Below are 22,567 nucleotides of genomic sequence, written 5' to 3'. Positions count from 1 at the left end.
TTTAGTCGGTTTGTTCAAGGATGCATATACTTTAAATTGTGAGTTCTTGACTAGAGATTCGAGGGGGGCAAATAATTCTTTTTTGAGTTCTACTCTTAAATTATTAATTACTTGGCCAATTTTTTGAGAGGGTGGGTAAGTGTTGGTTTGGATCTCCTCCTTAGATCTAATTAAGGCTTGGAGTTCTATAATTTTAGCCCTATTCTTCTTTTTGATGGAGAATGACAGTTTCAGCAATGTCCCTCTGAGGACTGCCTTATGAGCATTCTAGAGAGTAAATGGACCGATGGTTTCATCTTCATTTTCATTGAAGTATTGTTTTAAATTTTCCTCAATTATAGATCTGTACTCTGGTGAATAAAGGAGGGACGGGTTGCATTTCCAAAGAAAGCTATTAGTGAGGGGTGGGCCTAACCTAATTTCTCCCAGCAAAGGGGAGTGGTCAGAGATAGTTTTTGGGAGAATTTCAATTTTTTCAATTTTTGAGATGGAAAAGACATCAGTTAGAATAAGGTCTATTCTGGACGCAGTCTGGTGGACGTCTGAAAAAAACGTGTACTCTTTTGAGGTAGTGTCGATACACCTAAATGCGTCAAACAGCTCATTTTTTATTAGCCACGGGTTTAGGGAAGCAGATAGACATCTTCTGGGGGATGAGGAGTCCATATGACCATCAGGAACCATATTGAAATCACCCAGTATGAACAGTTCTCCCTTCTTGATTTTGGAAATCTTTTTCATCACCTTGTTAAGAAAGCTGATTTGTCTTTTGTTGGGAGCATAAATGTTTACAATTGTACAAATCTTGTTACTGACCCCACAAACAAGAATGTGATATCTGCCATTAGGGTCAGAAACCTCTTCTTCAAGTTTAAAGGGGACGGTATTTTTGATTATAGTGGCGACCCCCGCTTTTTTTTTATTCTTGTTTGTAGACTCAAAAATGTTAGTAAAGTTTTTGTGGCCGAATTTGGGATGATTGGATTCAGAGAATTTTGTCTCTTGTAGACAGATAATGTCCGCTTTTTGGGAGTTAATTTCTTTCCAGAGGGAGAATCTTTTATTCGGGCTATTTAGTCCCTTAACATTATATGATGATATTTTAATACTCATGTTGAAGAATGCTTATATTAAATTGGGAAAGGTGGAGAGATTTATGAGTTGGAATTGTGGCACCCCAGGGGTCTGGTTACCACAGTAATAGAGATATTATGTCTGAGAGCAAGTGGGAGGTTTCTCTGGTCAGGAGCCCTAAGCATGCAACACGGCCCACCCAGACCTGGGAGGGGAGGAATCTCCCCTTATAAACTGGGTCTGGGGCGGGATTAGTCAGTCAGAGCCTGGAGTGAAGTTCCAGACACAGGGAAAGTGACAACAGGAGCTCTGTAGGAGCAGGAGCGAGTGCCAGAGGCTGGAAGCTAGAGAGCTCGCCTTGGCTGAAGACACTAACACCGGACACGGAGTCCGAGGCTGTGGGGACATCCAGGTCCAGCAGCAGAATCCAACCGGCAGGGGATTCCATGTCCTCTGGCCTTAGAAACCCGAAGGCACGGTCACAAGCAAGGGACCAGCACCGCCATCGTGAAGCGAAGGCTAACGGAAGGCCCCAAGTCACCGGCCATACGGGTGAGCACCACACGGTATACTCAGGGACGTGGGCTACTTCAACCCGCATAGAGCAAGGTAGCCAGGAAAGAGTGCAGATAGTCGGGGAGGCCTACAACTCCACCTGGCCAGGGGAGATCCTGCTTGCTCACAGACTGACCAGGCCCCTACTGCTAACCAGTACTCCCGGGAGGGTCTGCTTTATACCATCAGTAAAGACTCTGAACTGCACCACACGTCTCTGTGATTCCTTGCCGCACCAGCACCATTACTACTGGGACGCTCACACCATCACTCCCATCATCCACATTAGCTGCCCTGAGGCATTACTTCTCCCGTGGGGAGTTATCCCATACTCGGCTGCGCAAACTACATCAGCCTCAGCGGTCTGCAGCGCAGCGACAGTCCCCACTGACCGCAATCCACGGGTGGCGTAGTCGGACAATTACAATACCAATAGACTGCAACTGGTTTGACCGCCCTGGGCACGGACCGGGTCACCGCCACGGAGGACTACAACCCCCAGCGATCCGGCTCCGGGTATCCCCCTGCACAGCACAGGCCCAGGGGGCGCGTCAACTTTGGCGTAGTCGGCAGGATTTCGTGCCCGCAACCACCGGGTACTGCGTGCCTGAAAAAGAGACTTTTAAACTTACCTGTGGTGAAGTTTCCCGCCGTCCGGAGCCGATTCCCGCCATCAGACTCCATCTTGGACCGTTTCCCGCCGTCTTCTGCCTTCTTCCCGCCATCCGCAGCTGCTTCCCGCCTTCGGACGCCATCTTCGGGATGCCGCACGGGAAGAAGAGGGGCGTGGACGCCGAAAGCGCGCGAGGTCCGAAGCTCCGCCCCACGCTCCGCCCCACGCTCTGACGCTGCGTAAGGTCCTGGAAGGAAGGAAGAGTGACGCTGACGTCATCGGAGCGCGATGCCAGGTCCTCAACCCCGACGATCGACTGCGGAGCCGCGGCCTACGGAAGAAGAGCATCGCAAGGTAGGCCACGGTCCTCTAGGAGGGAAGGAGGATGTCGGACACCGAGGGGAGCTCCACCGCCACACCGGCCGCCAGCGCCACCGCTGCAGCGGTCATGCCATTCACCATGCCCTATATTCCGGGGGCAACCTGGCTACCCCAGTACTCAGGGGAGTCACATACCCTAAGTGACTTTAGGGAAAGACTTGATAGCCTCTTCCAGGTATACCCCCTCACAGAAGAGCAAAAAGTGAGCATCCTGGTGGCCCAGTTAATCGGGGCAGCCCAAAGGGAGGTAAAGTCCTGGTCACCTGGGAAGAAGAGGACTGTCAGAGAGATACTAGCCCGGCTGAAAGACACATTTGATACCCGAACCTCAGCCTAAATAAAGCTCAGATTTTACGGGTGCAAACAACGGGCACATGAAAGTATAAGAGACTATGCTCTAAACCTACAAGAGGCCCTGAGAGCCATTAAGCAGGCAGACCCTGACAGCGTGGGAAATGAAGACAAGCTGCTGACCGAACAATTTATTGAGGGTCTACTGTGCAATGCCCACCGAACCCAGTTGCGGGCAATGGCCTTACAGGACCCTGACCTGGACTTTGCACAGTTCAAGGACAGAGCCATCCGGGTGCTCCGAGAACCGGCACCAGGTGGCGCTGTGACCCACAGGCGCCCTGCTATCACTTATCACCAGGACGCGGCGCCCTTGTCTGCAGGGCCTGTGGGAGCTGATGCGCAGGCTTTAAACAATAACCCGGCAACAGACCTGCACCATCAGGTCCAAGAGCTGACTAAGAGTGTTGCCGCGCTAACCAGAACTGTGCAGTCTTTACAGGTCTCTTCTCCAGGAAAGATCCAGCTGGCATCCGGACCGGAGGATGTCCCGTGGCGCCGACTGAGGAGGACCCCACCGGCCAGAGGAAGACCCAGCGACAGATACAACGAGGACGGACGACACATCTGCCGCCGCTGCAATCAACCCGGACATATGGCAAGGTACTGTCATTTAAACGGGCACAACCTGGGGTAGAGGGCCAACCCCCAGGCTTAAGATCATCAGGCCCATCGAACTGGCGTGACAAATACGTAGGGGGACGTCTGGTCTTGCCTGTGGTACTGGATGGCATTCCTATGAGTGCCCTACTAGACACCGGGTCACAGGTCACCACCATCCCGTACGTGCTCTTCAAGCGGTACTGGAATGACTCGGACATAACCCGCTACCCAGATGACGACCTGAGCATTATCGCCAGCAATGGTCAGCCCGTGCCACAGATAGGATTTAAAGAGGTGACCATCAAGGTCGGTAAGGTTGAACTGCCGGCACAAGGACTGATCATTGTGGACATTGACCGTCGCGAGAGTCACCCAAAAATAACCCTAGGTACTAACGTAATTGAAAACTGTCTTGCAGAGGTGATTCTTATTTTGCAGCAGGTTGCCAAGAACGCCAGTTCCAGCCAGCAGCGTGTGCTCCAAAAAGAGATCCGGGCACTGATGAAACGGCAACAGGTGGAATTATCTGGTGGTGAGATAGGTAGCGTGAGAATGTGTGACCCGTTCCCTATTGCCATGCCCCCAAAAAGTGAGATGATGATTTGGTGCCGGGCAGCTATTGGTCTAAGAGGTAGAGACTACCAAGCAATGGTAGAACCCGTCTACTCAGACAGTAGGCCCACCATTTTGACAGCACGGGGGGTGGTCGATGTACGCCATGGGAGGGTGCCCGTCCGCATCATAAATATCGGGGAGAGAGAAGTATACCTGCCCCGGTATGCCACGCTAGCCAAATTGTTCACCATCAACCAGAACTCTGTACAGGCCGTGGAACCCTTGCCTCCATCTCAACCAGAGGAAGGTAACGGCTCTAAGAAACCAATGGAGGACTGGTGTCAGCAACTGCATTTGGGTACTGACTCCACTCCCTCACACCAAAAACAGGGAGTCTATCGGGTGGTTCAAGAGTACGAGAGAGTGTTTAGTAAACACCCGCTAGACTTCGGGCGAGTAAAGGGGGTAGAACATCACATCCCCACGGGAGACCACCCTCCTATAAAGGAGAGATACCGACCCTTACCCCCTGCACACTATCAACACGCCAAGGGGATGCTAAAAGACATGAAGGAGACTGGGGTAATTAGGGACAGCTGTAGCCCCTGGGCAGCTCCACTAGTCTTAGTGAAAAAGAAAGACAACACCATGAGAATGTGTGTAGACTACAGGAAGGTCAACCGTATCACACACAAAGATGCGTACCCGTTACCAAGGATAGAAGAGTCCTTAGCTGCATTAAAATCTGCTAACTTCTTCTCTACTTTCGATCTCACTAGCGGGTACTGGCAGGTTCCTGTAGCAGAGGCGGACCGGGAGAAAACCGCATTCACCACCCCGATGGGACTCAGCGAATTTAACTGTATGCCATTCGGGCTCTGCAACGCACCAAGAACCTTCCAACGGTTGATGGAATGCTGTCTGGGACACCGGAACTTCGAGACGGTCCTACTATACCTGGACGACGTCATCGTCTATTCCAAGACCTATGAGGACCATCTGGAACACCTGGCAGAAGTGTTTGAAGCCCTGGCACACTATGGCCTAAAAGTAAAACCCTCAAAGTGTCACCTACTGAAGCCAAAGGTACAGTACCTGGGACACGTGGTGAGTGCTGACGGAGTGGCTCCCGACCCTGACAAGATCACCGTGATCAAGAACTGGCCAAGACCATCCAGCATAAAGGAAGTGCGGCAGTTCCTCGGGTTGGTAGGCTACTACCGAAGATTCATTCCCGGTTTTACCAAGAAGGCAGCTCCTATGCAGGACCTCCTGATAGGCCAGTCCAGGAAGGCCAAAAACCAGAAGCCACCCTTCAAATGGGAAAAGCTGGAAGAGGAGTCGTTCCGCCAGCTGAAGATGGCCCTCACGGGGGATGAAATCCTGGCGTACACTGATTACAGCCAGCCCTTTATCCTCTACACGGACGCAATCAACATCGGGCTAGGAGCCGTACTGTCCCAGATCCAGCAGGGGAGAGAACGGGTAATTGCTTACGCCAGCCGAAAACTGCGACCCACGGAAAGAAACCCTGAGAATTACAGCTCGTTCAAGCTCGAGTTCCTGGCAGTGGTGTGGGCAGTAACCGAACGTTTCAAGCATTACCTTGCCTCTTCCAGGTTCACCGTGTACACGGACAACAACCCGTTAACACACCTGGACACTGCAAGACTGGGTGCCCTGGAGCAGAGATGGATGGCCCGCCTGTCCAATTTTGAGTTCACAATCAAATACCGGGCAGGACGCTCCAATACCAACGCGGACGCCCTGTCCAGGATGCCAAACCTACCGGACGAAGGGGAGGATCCGGAAGAATTGGAAGAGATCGAACTCCCTGCGTTTCACCGTCATGGGATTACCCAGTATTCCCACCGTGTGAGGGGCCAGCGATCCGCTACGTTCAACCCCTTATCCCACTACAACTGGGCGGAGACGCAAGACAGTGACCCCGCAGTCCGTCTGGTGAAGGAGATGCTGACCCAGGCTGACGCCCGCCTAGACCCAGATGCTCCGGAAGAGACCAAGCAACTGTGGACGGAGAAGAGCAGACTGTTCCTCTACAAGGAGAAGTTGTGCCGCAGAATGGTCAATTCCCGGACACATGAACTGATCTGGCAGGTGGTGGTACCGAGACGGGACGCAGCTATGGTGCTGGAGGCCTACCACAATGGGGCAGGGCACTTTGGATGGAAGAAGCTGGAGTTCCTGCTGCGTGAACGGTTCTACTGGATAGGCATGAGAGGAGCCATTGAGAGGTGGTGTAGAGACTGTGGCCCGTGCAATCTAAGAAGAAGGGACCGTGCCAGCCAGAGGACTCCCCTGCAGCCCATCATCACCAGGCAGCCGCTGGAACTGGTCGCTCTGGACCATGTTAAACTGGCTCCAAGCAGAAGCGAGTATGTCTACGCCCTAACCATTGTGGATCACTACTCCCGATTCCTAGTGGTGGTCCCCGTCAAAGACCTGACGGCTCAGACAGCAGCCAGAGCCTTCCAGCTGCACTTCTGCCGCCCACACGGGTACCCGGACCAAGTGCTGACAGACCAAGGACCAGCCTTCGAAGCAGAGGTCTTCCAGGAGTTCTGCAACCTGTATGGCTGCAAGAAGATAAGAACAACGCCCTATCACCCCCAAACCAATGGACTCTGCGAGAAGATGAACCAGGTGGTGATAGATCTGCTAAAAACATTGCCCCTGGAAGAACGCAGTCTGTGGCCTGAGAAACTGCCCGATCTGGTGGACCTGTATAACCACATCCCGGTAGGTTCCACCAACTGTACCCCGGCTTACCTAATGCGAGCAAGACCTGGTAAGCTGCCTGTTGACCTGCATATGGGAGTCCTGACACCCGAGGACACCTCACCAGAGGCAGACTGGGATACAGAACGGCAGCAGCAGTACCGGAAAGTACAGGAGAGCATCGAGCGAAGTCTCTGTCAATCAAGAGAAAGGCAGGAGAGGACTTATAACCAACATGCTCCCGCTGTTCCCCTGGTACCTGGAGAGCAGGTCTTGAAAAGGAAAAGGAAAAGTTGGACGACCAGTAGGAAAAGGACCCATACACCGTACTGCCCTCAAGCCACAATAATCCAAAGGTGTACGTCATCAGCAAGGATGGAGGAGAGACCACAGCCACAGTCTCCAGAGACCACCTGAAAAAGTGCCCCGAGAAGCTGCAAAGCCCTGAAGAAGATCAAGATAACCCTCAACCCGCAGAGGAAAGGGAAGAAATGATCAGTACCGTACTCGGAGACTTCCCCCGGTCTTGGACACAAGTAAACGGCGCTGTCGTGGTACCCGTCCTCACCTTTCTCCAGCCAGCCCCTCAAGTGCCTACAGAAGACCAGGTAGAGCTGGAAGAGCAGCCGGCCCAGGAGGCAGAAGAGTCTACACCAGCAGCCCAGGAGAATCAACCCTCTGCTAGTAGTGAGCCTGCCGTGCCCCTAGTGAGCCAAAGAGTGCGCAGACAGCTGCCCAGCTTGCCCATAACACCTCCTACACCCTGTAGTGCAGGACCAGTTAGTGAGCTCCGTAGGTCCACTAGAGTCACTAGAGGTCAAATGCCCGCTCGCTGGAGAATCTAAACCAATGCACTGTGAATTTAATCTGTTAACTGTTTATGGTTTATGTTTGTTGCCTGTTATTAATTATGTTTCTCCAGTTACCCTGCAGATTTTTATGGACTAACAGGTTATGGACACTGGATAACCGGAACAATTTTGTAGATAGTTGCACCTTGGTGCCTCTTGTGAAGATGGCCGCGGAAGAGAAAACCTGTCTGGCGTGGCCTACTTGCGGCCCAAAGTAGCTAGCTCCAGCCTTGCAGCCACGCCCAAGGACAACGCAAGGGGTTTGCTTTGGACAGGTCCCCTGCTTCCCTTAAAACTTCACCTTGGGTGATATGGACACCCGGTTGCGGACACGCCGTGACCTTTAAAGAACTAAAGCTTCTTGTAAATATGTTATTGTGTTATTGTTATACCCTGCATTTGTTTCTTGAAAAATGTGTTTAGTCCCGGAGTACTAAAATTCACTAGGGGGGAATGTGGCACCCCAGGGGTCTGGTTACCACAGTAATAGAGGTATTATGTCTGAGAGCAAGTGGGAGGTTTCTCTGGTCAGGAGCCCTAAGCATGCAACACGGCCCACCCAGACCTGGGAGGGGAGGAATCTGCCCTTATAAACTGGGTCTGGGGCGGGATCAGTCAGTCAGAGCCTGGAGTGAAGTTCCAGACACAGGGAAAGTGACAACAGGAGCTCTGTAGGAGCAGGAGCGAGTGCCAGATGCTGGAAGCTAGAGAGCTCGCCTTGGCTGAAGACACTAACACTGGACACGGAGTCCGAGGCTGTGGGGACATCCAGGTCCAGCAGCAGAATCCAACCGGCAGGGGATTCCATGTCCTCCGGCCTTAGAAACCCGAAGGCACGGTCACAAGCAAGGGACCAGCACCGCCATCGTGAAGCGAAGGCTAACGGAAGGCCCCAAGTCACCGGCCATACGGGTGAGCACCACACGGTATACTCAGGGACGTGGGCTACTTCAACCCGCATAGAGCAAGGTAGCCAGGAAAGAGTGCAGATAGTCGGGGAGGCCTACAACTCCACCTGGCCAGGGGAGATCCTGCTTGCTCACAGACTGACCAGGCCCCTACTGCTAACCAGTACTCCCGGGAGGGTCTGCTTTATACCATCAGTAAAGACCCTGAACTGCACCACACGTCTCTGTGATTCCTTGCCGCACCAGCACCATTACTACTGGGACGCTCACACCATCTCTCCCATCATCCACATTAGCTGCCCTGAGGCATTACTTCTCCCGTGGGGAGTTATCCCATACTCGGCTGCGCAAACTACATCAGCCTCAGCGGTCTGCAGCGCAGCGGCGGTCCCCACTGACCGCAATCCACGGGTGGCGTAGTCGGACAATTACAATACCAATAGACTGCCACTGGTTTGACCGCCCTGGGCACGGACCGGGTCACCGCCACGGAGGACTACAACCCCCAGCGATCCGGCTCCGGGTATCCCCCTGCACATCACAGGCCCAGGGGGCGCGTCAGAATCAGGTAGTATGTTAAAGCTTTTTAGATGACTATACAGGTGAGTTATTATAAATGTGTCATAAAATGTGTGAACTATTCACAACGCAAACAACAAACAAATGAGAACAATAATACAACTTTTGGATTGTACGTGATAAGCGAAGTGAATATTTGTGTAATAAAATCACTGTTAGAACTCTCCTGTTAGTTTTTTTCTATTTTGTTGGTCACATGACTTTCTGCCTATATAATCCAGTTCCGCCCTTCTGGTCTTGCTGGACTTCAGTGTTACATTTAATCTTAAGCTTGCCAGGTGCCTTGTACCTAACTCTGTAGTTTGCTTGGTCTTTGGACCACTAGTACTTTTTGTTTGTTTGTCTTTGCTCTGCTACAATTTCTTCTAGGAGGTGTCCAACTATATCCCAGTCCTTAGTTCTTGTAGGGACCCCTCCCTTATATCTATAGGTCTGCGTTCAGAATAGCCGAGGACTTAGGCGGGTCTGTTCACAAGGAACCGGTCCCCCGCTGCATCGTAGGGAATCAGCTTAGTCCTATTGTAGGGACAGTTTTCCTATCTTTCTTTAGTGCTTGTAGCAGTTCATAACAGTAAGTCCAGCCCAAAATAAAACACTCTAAGGAAAGAAATCCAGTTATCAGCATGATGTCGGTTCAGGAGTTGGCTCAACGCCTGCTAGGACTGTCTTTGGAGGTGGCCGAGCTCCAGCAACACGTGAGTAGCTGTCCTGGAGCGCATTTTGTCGAACCGAAGGTAGGACTGCCAGATTTTTTTTATGGTAAACAGCAAGATTTTTTTTCCTTTAAAAATGCTTGTTTATTATATTTTCGTTTAAGACCCAGATCCTCGGGGAATGAATCACAGCGCATTGGGTTTATAATGTCACTTTTGCGCAAAGAACCACAGGGATGGGCCTTTTCTCTCCAACCTAATGATCCATGTTTTAGATCAGTGGAAGATTTTTTTTCTGCTATGGGGTTGTTGTATGATGATCCTGATCGAGTCTCATCTGCTGAAACTGAATTAAGACGTTTGAAGCAGGGATCAGGTGATGTGGAAAATTATTGTACATACTTCAGAAGATGGTCGGCTGAAGTGGAATGGAATGACTCAGCATTAAAATGTCTGTTTCTTGCTGGTCTAGGTGAAAGGGTTAAGAATCCGCTGATTGCCTTCCCAAAACCTGGAACCTTGCAGGAGCCAACGCAATTAGCTATACGTGTGGACAGGAGACTGCGTGCTAGGATTAATGAACAGAAATCTACTGCTATGGCAGCTCCTAGTTTTCAGAGGGTCTGCTCGGAAGGTGGAGAACCGATGGAGATTGGGGCGATGTCACCCCACTCTCAGGAAAAAGACCGCAGGTTTGCTAAGGGATTATGTTTTTATTGTGGTAAATCTGACCACTTTATTAAGAACTGTGTGCTTCGTTTGAACAAAGAAAAAAAAAAAAGAGGTCAGTTATGCCCGTATAGCTTGTTTAAACTCAAAAGGAGTATTTCTTTCTGGAAGCACCTCATTCCAGGAGGAGTTGATTGAATTTCGGGTATTTGTGGATTGTGGTTCTACACTCAATGTGATTGATAAGGGATTTTTGGAAAAATTTAAATTAGAATCCAAACTTTTGTCATCTCCTATTTCTGTGGTTGCTGTTGATGGCTCTCCCTTGAAATGTATTACTCACAAGGTTTTTGAATTTCCCCTCACCATTAATGGTATTCACCAAGAGAATTTGGATTTGGCGGTATTAAATAATTTGCCTTCTCCAGTGGTTTTGGGGTTACCTTGGTTAAAATTGCACAATCCTGTACTGGACTGGTCTACCAATGAAATTAAATCTTGGAATCCTAAGTGTTATGATAAATGTTGTAACGGTCTCATCGCTGCTGTGGAAAGAGGGGAATTACCTGTACCTATTCAGGATTTTTGGAAGGTTTTTTCTGAGGAGGAGTCGCAAGTTTTGCCTCCTCATAGGGACTATGATTGTACTATTGAGTTTGTCCCTGGAGCTACTCTTCCCAAGAGTCGCTTATTTAATCTTACTATCCCTGAGAGAAAGGCCTTGGAAGAATACATACAGACGAGCTTGGCCGCCGATCACATTAGACCTTCTAAGTCACCTGTGGCTGTTGGATTTTTTTTTTTGTTAAAAAAAAGGACGGCGGTTTACGTCCATGTCTGGATTTTCGCGAAATTAATAAAATTACAGTACACAATTCCTACCCACTGCCATTAATTCCTGACTTGTTCAACTAGTTAGTGGGGGCCAAGTGGTTCTCTAAGATTGATCTCCGGGGGACATACAATTTGTTACGTATGAAGGAAGGTGATGAGTGGAAAACTACTTTTAACACTCCAGTGGGTCATTTTGAGAATCTGGTTATGCCTTTTGGTCTTATCAACTCACCAGCGTTTTTTCAGAACCTTATTAATGACATCCTAAGACCGTTGATCGGTAAGAATGTGGTGGTGTATTTGGATGACATTTTGATTTATTCGCCGGATCTGGAGTCTCATTGGCAGAGTGTACGTGAGGTATTGCAGTTGTTAAGTGACAATTCACTTTTTGCTAAGCTGGAGAAATGTGAGTTTGCTGTGCAGAGAATTCGTTTTTTGGGCTACATTATCTCCAGCGAGGGCTTTGAGATGGACCCGGTGAAGGTTCAGGCTGTGCAGGATTGGCCTAGGCCTATTGGTTTGAAATCGATACAGAGATTTTTGGGTTTCGTCAATTATTATAGAACATTCATTAAGAATTTTTCTATAATTGTTAAGCCGCTGACCGATCTCACCAGGAAAGGTGCGAATACGGTCCAGTGGACTACTGAGGCCATTGAAGCTTTTGTGTATCTCAAGGAGAGGTTCAGTTCTGCCCCCATCCTTATGCAGCCTGATGAGACCATGCCTTTTTTGGTCGAGGTTGATGCTTCTTCGGTGGGGGTCGGTGCTGTTTTGTCTCAGGAAAACAAGGATGGAGTACATCCCTGTGCTTTTTTTTCAAAAAAATTTTCTGAGACCGAACTTAATTACGATGTCGGTAATCGGGAATTGCTGGCGATTAAACTCGCATTCGAACATTGGCGTCATCTCTTGGAAGGTGCTAAATTTCCCATTCAGGTTTTCACTGATCATAAGAATCTGATCTATCTTGATGCTGCCAAGCGCTTGAATGCCCGTCAGGCTAAGTGGGCACTTTTTTTTTCACAGTTTAATTTTTCTGTTACTTACATCCCGGGTACCAAGAATGTAAAAGCTGATGCTTTATCTCGCAGTTTTTCTCCCATGGTTGGTACCGAGGAGGAGGAGAGCAATTTACAGGAAGGTGTTGTGATTGCAGCATTGGACTTCGTCTTAGAAGATGGGATTCTGAAAGCCCAGGAGGAAGCCCCATCTAACACTCCCCATGGGAGGTTGTTTGTGCCTAGGAACTTTAGGAGAGATTTGTTTGTGGAGTGTCATGAGTCTCGGTTGGCAGGTCATCCTGGAATTTCTTAGACTAATAGACTGGTAGGTTGTAGTTTTTGGTGGCCTGGGTGGCAGAAGGAAGTCATTAAGTGGGTGCGTCAATGTACTGTGTGTGCTAGATCTAAGTCTTCACATGCTCCTGCTGCGGGATTGCTTTGCCCTCTAGAGGTTCGTAGTGCACCTTGGACTCATCTTGCTATGGATTTTATTACTGACCTTCCTGCCTCTGAGGGTTTCACTGTCATCTGGGTGGTCGTGGACCGTTTTAGCAAGATGTGTCACTTGGTTCCTTTCATCAAACTGCCCTGCACTAAGACACTTGCTAAGGCTTTTGTTAAGGAAATTGTCAGGCTCCATGGCATTCCTACTGACTTTGTTTCCGATAGGGGACCTCAGTTCGTGGCTCGTTTTTGGCATGCCTTTTGTGACAGGTTGGGAGTTAATTTGTCATTTTCATCTGGATATCATCCTGAGTCTAATGGACAGACAGAAAGAAAGAACCAGGATGTTGAACAGTTTTTGCGTTGTTTTGTGGCTGACAATCAGGAGGGGTGGTCTGAGTTTCTGCCACTGGCTGAATTTGCTCTTAACAACCATATGTCCTCTTCTGCTGGGTGTTCTCCTTTTTTTTGTTGTACTGGGAGACATCCGTCGTTTGGATCATTCTCCAAATTGGTATCGGCTGTGCAGGAGGAGGAGAATTTTTCCGGTGATTTGGAGAGAGTTTGGACTGATGTACATTGTAACCTTCAAGAGGCTAACAAAAAATCCAAGGGGTACTTTGACAGGAAACGTCAAGAGGTTTTGTTTACGGTTGGTGACATGGTTTGGTTGTCCTCTAAGAATCTGCGGTTGAGGATTCCTTCTAAGAAGTTGGGCCCAAAGTTTGTAGGGCCTTTTAAGGTGCTTCAGGTAGTTAACCAATCTGCTGTTAGGTTGGAGTTTCCCACCTCCTGGAAGATTAATCCGGTGTTTCATGTTTCCTTATTGAAAAAAGCTGATGTTTCTGATAGGGACGCCACTGTCTCTGTCCCTCCGGTGGTGGAAGACGGTGAATATGAAATTTCTCCCATTCTTAATTCTAGATGGCATAGAGGGAGATTGCAGTATCTCATCACTTGGAAATGTTTCGGTCCCGAGGATAACTCCTGGGTAAGGGCGGATGATGTCTCAGCTCCTAGACTTGTTGGAGCGTTTCACAGGAGGTTTCCTGATAGACCTGGGCCTGGAGGATCCGGAGGATCCTCATAGAAGAGGGGGTACTGTTAGCACTCTCCTGTTAGTTTTTTTCTATTTTGTTGGTCACATGACTTTCTGCCTATATAATCCAGTTCCGCCCTTCTGGTCTTGCTGGACTTCAGTGTTACATTTACTCTTAAGCTTGCCAGGTGCCTTGTACCTAAATCTGTAGTTTGCTTGGTCTTTGGACCACTAGTACTTTTTGTTTGTTTGTCTTTGCTCTGCTACAATTTCTGCTAGGAGGTGTCCAACTATATCCCAGTCCTTAGTTCTTGTAGGGACCCCTCCCTTATATCTATAGGTCTGCGTTCAGACTAGCCAAGGACTTAGGCGGGCCTGTTCACAAGGAACAGGTCCTCCGCTGCATCGTAGGGAATCAGCTTAGTCCTATTGTAGGGACAGTTTTCCTATCTTTCCTTAGTGCTTGTAGCAGTTCATAACAATCACGACTTCTAGACAAACCTCCAGGGGATACCTACTAGTCCGTAGGGTTTTTTTTGGGGGGAAAAAAGTTCGTGAAATTGTCCGATGTAGAACAACCAAGTTGTTAGAAGAGAAAATCCCAGTGTGAAGAGGTCCAGTTAGGATTGCATACAGTTGGTATATAGCACACTACGAAACGCATAATACCTGTATGATGAAAAGGTTATATAATTAGGGTATGTGCACACGATGCAGAAATGCTCAGGATTTTTTCCTGAGCGTTTCTGCATCTCTCTGGCAGGAAAAAACGCATGCGGATTGTACATGCGGTTTCCTGCCAAGGACATGCGGAAATGAAGCGGTCTTCACTTTCATTTCCGCATGCGGGTTGACAAGCGCTTCCCAAGCGATTTTAGCATCACTTGGAAAGTGCTTGTCAACTTCACACTATATAAATCCATGCAACCGGCATGGATTTATATAGTGTGTGATGTCAAAAATAAATCTATACTTTACCCTCTGATGGCCCCCGGTGTCCTGCTTCATCGGTCCCGGCTGCCGGCAGTGAAGACTGTAGGACCTTCCGACGTCAGCGTCACGTGACCCGTCACATGACTCTTACGTCAGCGAAGGTCCTTCATTCAACCGCGAAGTGCGCGGGAAGCCGGCAGGATGCAGCGCGGGCCGTCAGAAGGTGAGAATATATATATTTTTTATTTTATTCTTTTTTTTTTAATGGTACCTGGGTCTGGATGAGAGTCCTCTCCTCCACACCCGGGTACCATCCGCACATTAGACCGCATGAAAAGCGCATCAACATATACAGTGATGCGGATTCCATGCGGTCTAATGCAAGTCAATGGCGGCAAAAGAGCAGCGTTTCCGCAAAATTAATTGACATGCTGCGGATTTTTGACTGCAGCGTTTACGCTGCTGAAAAATCCGCATCATGGGCACAGCACATGCGGATTTCCATTGGGGAACATTGCTGCCCTTCTACCATGCGTTTTTCATGCGTTTCCGCGGCGTTTACGCAACTGCAAAAACGCCGCGGAAACGCATGAAAAACGCATTGTGTGAACTCAGCCTTATAACATAACATTAAATCCTTCAACAGCGTGGAGGGAAACTGCAGCTTTAAGCAGTAAACAAATTTTTAGAAAAGGTAATGGTTAGCCGGAAGTTCAATGATTGTCCCTTTGGGAGAGAGGAGGGACTTTAAATGAGGAATCGTACTTCAGCGAGGCAATAAATTTACTCCCTTCCTCGGGGGAGAAAAGAACGATGGTTTTTCCTTTGTGAAAAACTAATAGTTTTAGCGGGAAGCCCCATCTGTAAGGCACTCCCGATTCTCTCAAATATGTCGTGGTGTCTCTGAAGGATTTTCTGGCGTCTATTCTTTTCTTAGACAGGTCTGTATATATTTTTAGATCTTTAAATGGTTCAGGAAAGGTTTTTTCTACCTTGATAAAGTTTTGAATTTTTTCTTTTGTTTGGTAGAAGTGAATTCGTAAGATTGTATCTCTTGGGGTGTCGGCTGCAACTGAGTTGGGGTGGGGTAGTCTGTGGATCCTGTCTATAGTGAGTTCTTGATTGGATAATGAGGGCAGAGATTTTTTGAACACTGATTTAGCGTATTCAGATAGATCTTGTGGTGGGACCGTCTCCGGAACACCTCATATTTTGAGGTTGTTCCTGCAATTACGGTTCTCCAAATCCGCAAGTTTTGCTCTGAGCTTGTTGATCTCTGCATGGGTATTATACCGGTCGTTTGTTGTTCTTTCGGTTTTGACTTCTACAAGAGTAAGTCTTTTTTCATAATCCTCCAGTCTTTTATTGAAAACTTGGAAAGTGGAATTTATTGTTTCTGTTTGTTTGTCCAGAGTAATTTTCATATTATCGTTGATCACTGGCCAATTCTAACATTTAAGATTCAGTGTTATTTCAGGGAGGTGGAAATTCCTTGAAAATGCCTGAATTGTAAGAAGCTTTATCGGGGGTCTTGGGCTCGTGATCTGTTTTCTGCTTATTTTTTTCCGGGCTTTGATTTGGGGATGAGTAAGTGAAGTCAGAGTCTGAGTCAGACTCAGCGTGATCCTGGCACACTGTGCCCTTGTGACCCCAGCTTTCAGGTTTCGATCTTTTATGAGATATTGAGGTGTCCATTCCCTCGAAATTCAGATTGTTAGGTGCGATTGAAGGAGGATGGTCCTTGTTTATGACTGTTGGAGTGGATAGGATAGAGGAAGAGGGATTTTGGAAAGAAGTTTGTGACACTTCTTTTTGGGAATTTTTTCTGGAGGTTGATTTTTCTTCCCTTTTGAGGGGGGATCTGGACTTGAGAGGGCTTTCTGTATTTGGAGAGTCCTCCAGGGTATTACAGTATGTGTGGTAATGAGGATTTTTCTCGGCAGGATTTTTAGATTTATTTGTAGAATTAGAGGATTTGCTACTTGCAGTAGCACTTTTTTTAGTAGAGCTCATGTTTGACTGTGTCAGTTAGAGCAAAATTTAAAATTTTTAGACAGGATTTGATTTTGAAATAAGTTTATCCGACACCTCTGTAGTTTATAGGTTTTTGTAAAGAAAAAAAAATTATTATTGGATATTAAATGATATCAACCAAGCAGAGGTAATCTGTCAGAGATATAATTAACCTGTATTACTAAGTGAGAAAAATACAAGTTAGACGGTTGGAAATAAGTTCGTGGGACTCTGTAATCCTAATGTTTAATATGATTTTCCTTCTTTTCCAGTGACAGGTTGAGACCTATTGCCTGAACATAGGAGAGTTTTGTAGGGGATCCAAGTAAATGATACGAGAATTGAACCTTAAGAGATCAGTAGCACTGATTTATTGTGCCAAAATTGAGGAAGTCACAACTTTGTCATGTTATATGTGTCATAGATTTTGCATTCAGATGTGATCTATGCTCAAGATTGGCAGTTGGCAGAAGTAATTCTGTAGATGCAAGTAGGGAACAGTGTTAAGTTTTGCAATTCCAATTAGTGCTGTGAGATGCACTTAGATTCTGCTGTTGAGGCAGTTGACTGTCAGGTGTAACACTGTAGGTGTTAGGGGAGTTGTATCTGTGATATGCAGATGGCAATCTGTATTCACACTCTGAGTTCCAAAAGAGACAGAACTGCAATGTATATATGCAATGTGCCACAAGGTCCAGTTAATATTTAAATGCAGAGCAGTCAGCAGTCTGTATCCACACTGTGGGAGCTGAGAAGGACGCAATGATTCCTTTGTTCGCCGGTAGGGGGGGGGGATGGGACGGGGGAGTATGTACTAGCCTGTACTTTGTCTCCGCTGATCCGGTGTCCTCTTCGCTCCCTCTGTGCAGTCCGCGCTGTCCTCCTCACCGTGGTGCTGGATCTTCTCCTCCGTGCCTTCCTGTGTGGGACCTCGGTCGGCCTTTTCGTGATCCAAGGGTGTCAGGAAGGATGTGGGTTTGTGATGAGGCACAGCTTGTTAATGGGGCCTGAGGTGCTGTCGCCTTCCCTCTTCTCCCTTGGGAACTTGAGCTGTGCTTCTGATGATGGGAAAGTGCAGCCGCCGGCTTCAAGTAGCTGGAACAACTTCAATTTTGGTGCGATTTCTTCAGGGAAGGTCTCAAAATACTCCTGAGACGTTCCCCAGTCGGATTTTGTAGGAGCATTTGGGATTTCCTCATCCCTGAGGTAGCTTTGATTTGGTTGCCTGTACGGAGCTCAGCTCTTCTGCAACCTACATCAGCCAAGCCCAGGCCACGCCTTTTTTTCATCAGAATTTGTAAGCCAAATCCAGGAGTGGGTGAAAAATGCTGAAGTGGTGCACGTGTTTCTATTATACTTTTCCTATCTTTGTTCCACCCTTCATTTAGCCTTACAAATACTGATTTAAAATACTGACCACTAGTGATGGGCGAGCACTAAAATGCTCGGGTGCTCGTTGCTCGGGTCGAGCACATTGGAATACTCGGGTGTTCGACCTGAGCAACGAGCCCAATGTAAGTCTATGGGAAACTCGAGCATTTTTCATGCGGGTCCCCCTGGCGGTCTGCAGAGGGCCTAAAAATTGCCCAAATCGATGGAAACAGTGCTCAAATGGCATGGGAACAGCATGGGGAAGACCCCTGGAAGCATTTCTGACTCCCAGGTCACTGCCGTCAACAACATTGTCAGAGGTATTAAGCCACTTTTACGGACTCACAATAAAACGAAACCAAAATGGATTTTCCTGGGAAATATGTTAAGGAACATCCTTTCCAGGGTAATGACTTGTATATATGGCAAAATATATAACCAAAAACAAAAATACTCCTCCACACCTTGGGCTATGTTCACACGTAGCATTTTTGATGCGTTTTTGCACTTTTGCATTTCTTTCAACAGTGACAAATGCATTCACCAGGAAATGTCATTTTAACATTTTACAGCCTTATTTGGCCATGTGGTGTGTGAGACATGATCAGACACATCCTGTTTCATTTATAAAGGAGGGACTCTGAAAATCACAAAGCCTCTTTTTATAGGGCCATCAGGTGGCCTTTACTATTCTTAAAGGGCCAGCAGTTGGCCCTCACTATTCTTAGAGAGCCATCAGCCGGCTATGCTTTGTTGTTCCCATTACTAAAAAGTGAATCTCTTAGACTGTTATTGCGTATGCAGTGAGTGGCAGAACTGCCCAAAATTTGGACCCACCCCAATACCCCTTTGAAAAGTTGGACGCACCCCAATACCCCTTTGAAGAGACTTAGAGGAGGGCGTCCTGAAAGTAATGCACCCATTATTAGGAAGTGGGTTTCCCATTGTGTTTGCCTATAAAGTGAATGCAATGGTTGCCAAAAATTGGGAGGCACTCCAATGCCCCTTGGAAGAGATGTAGAGGGCCTCATGAGAAAATGTTCCCATTATTAGGAAGTGGGTCTCCCATAGTTTTGGCCTATGCAGTGAATGCAAGGGTTGCCAAAAATTTGTGTGCACTCCAATGCCCCTTGGAAGAGACGTGGAGGTCAGAGCGCCTCCTGAAAACATTGTTCCCATTATTAGGAAGTGAATTTCCCATTGTGTTTGCCTCTGCAGTGAATGCAAGGGTTGCCAAAAATTGGAAGGCACTCCAAAGCCCCATGGAAGAGACGTGGACGAAGGCCTCATAAAAAAATATTCCCATTAGAAAGGAGCGGGTCTCCTATACTTGTAATGCCCATGCACTAAGCGTATGGGCTGACAAACATTTACCCATGGGGGGTATACATGAACATACTGTATAAAAAATTTTTTTAACGGGCATCATAAACACCCTTTAAAAAAATTATGTGAGTGTTGCATCACGGACCATGGTCACCCTGGTGATATGGTGGTGGAGGATGAGGATCAGGAAGCGTATGCCCATGTGTAAAGAGGTGAATCATGTATCTGTTCTGTCCGGTTTGTGCCCTTATCCAAGATGGAGCCGCATGTATTTGTATTGCCCTTATCCAAGATGGAGTTGCATGTACCTGTTCTGTTGGTTTTGCCCTTATCCAAAATGGAGTTGACAGCCTCGGGGGCCATCTTGTTTCCTGTCTGATATCTCCTGTTTCCTGTTTGCTATATATATAAAGAGACTCTGGCCAACTATACTTTGCTTGTGTATCTTGTATCTTACCTGCTGCCAAGCTTGAAGGACTTGCATCGTGCCTGTTGCTTCTCTACACTGGGATTCCCCACCTGTTACCTGCCTGCCGTTTACCTGGATTCTCACCTGTGTGCAAAGACCCGCTCTGCATCCACCTGCAGTTCAGCCTGCTCTCTGCAAGGAGCCTGGTCCGGGCTCTGGACCCTGTGGACTGTGCGTTTCTGGACCTGGGACATCCATCGGTTTGTACTGACATCACAACCGTTTCCAGAGACTGTTTACTTATCGCTTATTGCCTATACCCGCCTGCTATAATATATGCTTGCCTGCTTCAATATATCCTGTTACTACGATATATCATGTTTGTCTTCACTCCGACCCATGCTATCGATCTCCATAAGTATAAAGTATATATTTGACACCATGTGTGGGTGTGAAAAGGTGCATGGGAATACACCTCCCAAAAAAGACACTGGATTTGAGTTTATGTTACGCTGCTATCATTCGGTGGTGTTGAGAAGTCTGACCCAATCCAGCCCTTGTTCATTTTTATAAGAGTCAGCCTGTCAGCATTTTCAGTTGACAGGCGGATGTGCTTATCAGTTATAACTCCACCAGCGGGAATTTTTTTAATAGTTCCACAACAAGGGCCTTCTGGTACTGCCCCATTTTTGTAGACCTGTTCGACTCAGGAATAAGAGATATAAAGTTCTCCTTGTAGCATGGGTCTAAAAGTGTCACCAACCAGTAATGACTGTCACCCAAAAGTTTGAGAATGCAAGGGTCATGGGAAAGGCAGCATAACATAAACTCAGCCATGCGTGCCAGACTGCTAACAGGCAAGACTTCCTCACCAAGAGGAAGTGACCATGCTCTCCTCCTCCAACTCCTCTCTGTCCTCAGGCCATCCACGCTGAACAGACGGTATGACAGTTGTGCAGGTAGTACCATCTATAGTGCATGAAACTAGCTCCTGTTCTTCCTCCTCCTCCTCTTCCTCATTGTCACCCAATCCACCTTGGGATGAGATGAGGCTGGGCTATGTGTAATCACCCTGTATGGTTCCTTGCTCCATCTCATCATGCTCTACCTGCAATGCATCCTCTTTGATTGTGAGCAGAGAGTGTTTCAGAAGACAGAAACAGTTCTTGCTAGACAGCCCAGGAATTTTCAGGAACTGGAGGCTTTTTGCCAAGAAGATTGGGCAGCTTTACTATCTGAAAAAATAAAGAACCTCCTCCACAACTACCACAAAAGACTTCAAGCTGTTATTGATGTTAGAGGGGGCAATATACGTATTAAGAACTGGTGTATGTGAACTTTTGATCAGGGTCATTTGGATGTTTTTGGTTGTCATTAAGATATAAACCGAGAAAACACAGTAGTTTGACAATAAAACCAATAATCATGAGTGGAGAAAAAGTTTTTTTGTTATCGTTCATATTCTCTGAAACAAGGCCAAGAAAGGAAAAATTCTGCCGGGGCATGTAAACTTTTGAGCACATCTGTATGTGATCCGTGTGACGGACAAACCACAGTTTTAAATAGCTGGCCTGTAGGTAACTATTTTGAACAGCAAACTGGTGTCAAAAGCTTCACTTACTCACTGAAACAAAATTTCAATGGAGGCCAGAAATGGCAGTATTTTCAGCGCAATTATATTTGATCCGTGTAACGGACAAACCACAGTTTTAAATAGCTGGATTTTTAGCACTGTAATATGGAAAGGACCAGGCTGTATTCTGCAGTGCCAACAAGCAAATAGCGCAGAAAAACGGTGTTCCCTGGATTGCTTTTTAAGCAAATAATGAGTATTAAGAGTAAAAAAAATTATTCCTGAGACCTGGGCCTGTGTCTAGAAATGTCTAACAGCAGCAGCAGACATAACTGGAATGGAGCCTCTTGTGCTATATGCACTGCAGTCTGCTAAATACACTGCCTGCCTAATATCTCTGCAGATGGATTAGTCCTCAGAAGGACTGTTTGTTGAGATGGATATGTGTCTCTAATATAGTTTGGTATACCTACACCAGTGTTTCCCAAACTCCAGTCCTCACGGACCCCACAGGTCATGTTTTCAGGATTTCCATAGTATTGCACAGGTGAGAGAATTCCTGATTCCTTGATGATACTTCCATCACCTGTGCAATACTAAGGAAATCCTGAAAACTTGACCTGTGGGGTCCCTGAGGACTGGAGTTTGGGAAACACTGACCTACACTAACTAGAAACAAGCAAATCTCTCCCTAGCTCAGCAGCACCTCTCCCTACTCTGCCTGACTCCGGAGTGACTGTGACGAGCACAGCGGCGCCAGGTCTGATATAGACCTGATGACGCTGTGCGGCCAGCCAATCACTGTAATGCTACAACCAACATGGCTGCGGCATTACAGTGAGTGGCAGGCAATTCCTGCATGTTCATTGGCTCTGTATAGAGCGCCAAACATGCAGGGAGGGGACCCGAACTCCCACCGAGCAACCCCGGAACTACTTGGCGAGCGCCGAGCATCTCGAGCAGTGAGATGCTCGGGCGAGCACCAAGCAGTAGCAAGCATGCTCGCTCATCACTACTGACCACATACTAAACGTGTGAACGTGGCCTTAATGTGACACTCCACGATCAGACTTAAAAGTGACCATAC

General features: G+C 47.6%; 1 protein-coding gene across 1 annotated transcript in view; it reads left to right on the top strand.

Moving 5' to 3' along the window:
* CACNA1S (calcium voltage-gated channel subunit alpha1 S) overlaps nucleotides 1-22,567 on the top strand; it is a 1,485,309-nt gene that overhangs the window by 825,180 nt on the left and 637,562 nt on the right. The gene's annotated exons all lie outside the window — the stretch shown is intronic.

The sequence above is a fragment of the Phyllobates terribilis genome, unplaced genomic scaffold (genome assembly GCF_046119375.1).
Source record: "Phyllobates terribilis strain yellow unplaced genomic scaffold, ASM4611937v1 Scaffold_1__5_contigs__length_1240528914, whole genome shotgun sequence".
Lineage (NCBI taxonomy): Eukaryota > Metazoa > Chordata > Amphibia > Anura > Dendrobatidae > Phyllobates > Phyllobates terribilis.
The sequence above is the reverse complement of the archived record's forward strand: the minus strand, read 5'-3'. Positions and strand labels throughout refer to the sequence as shown.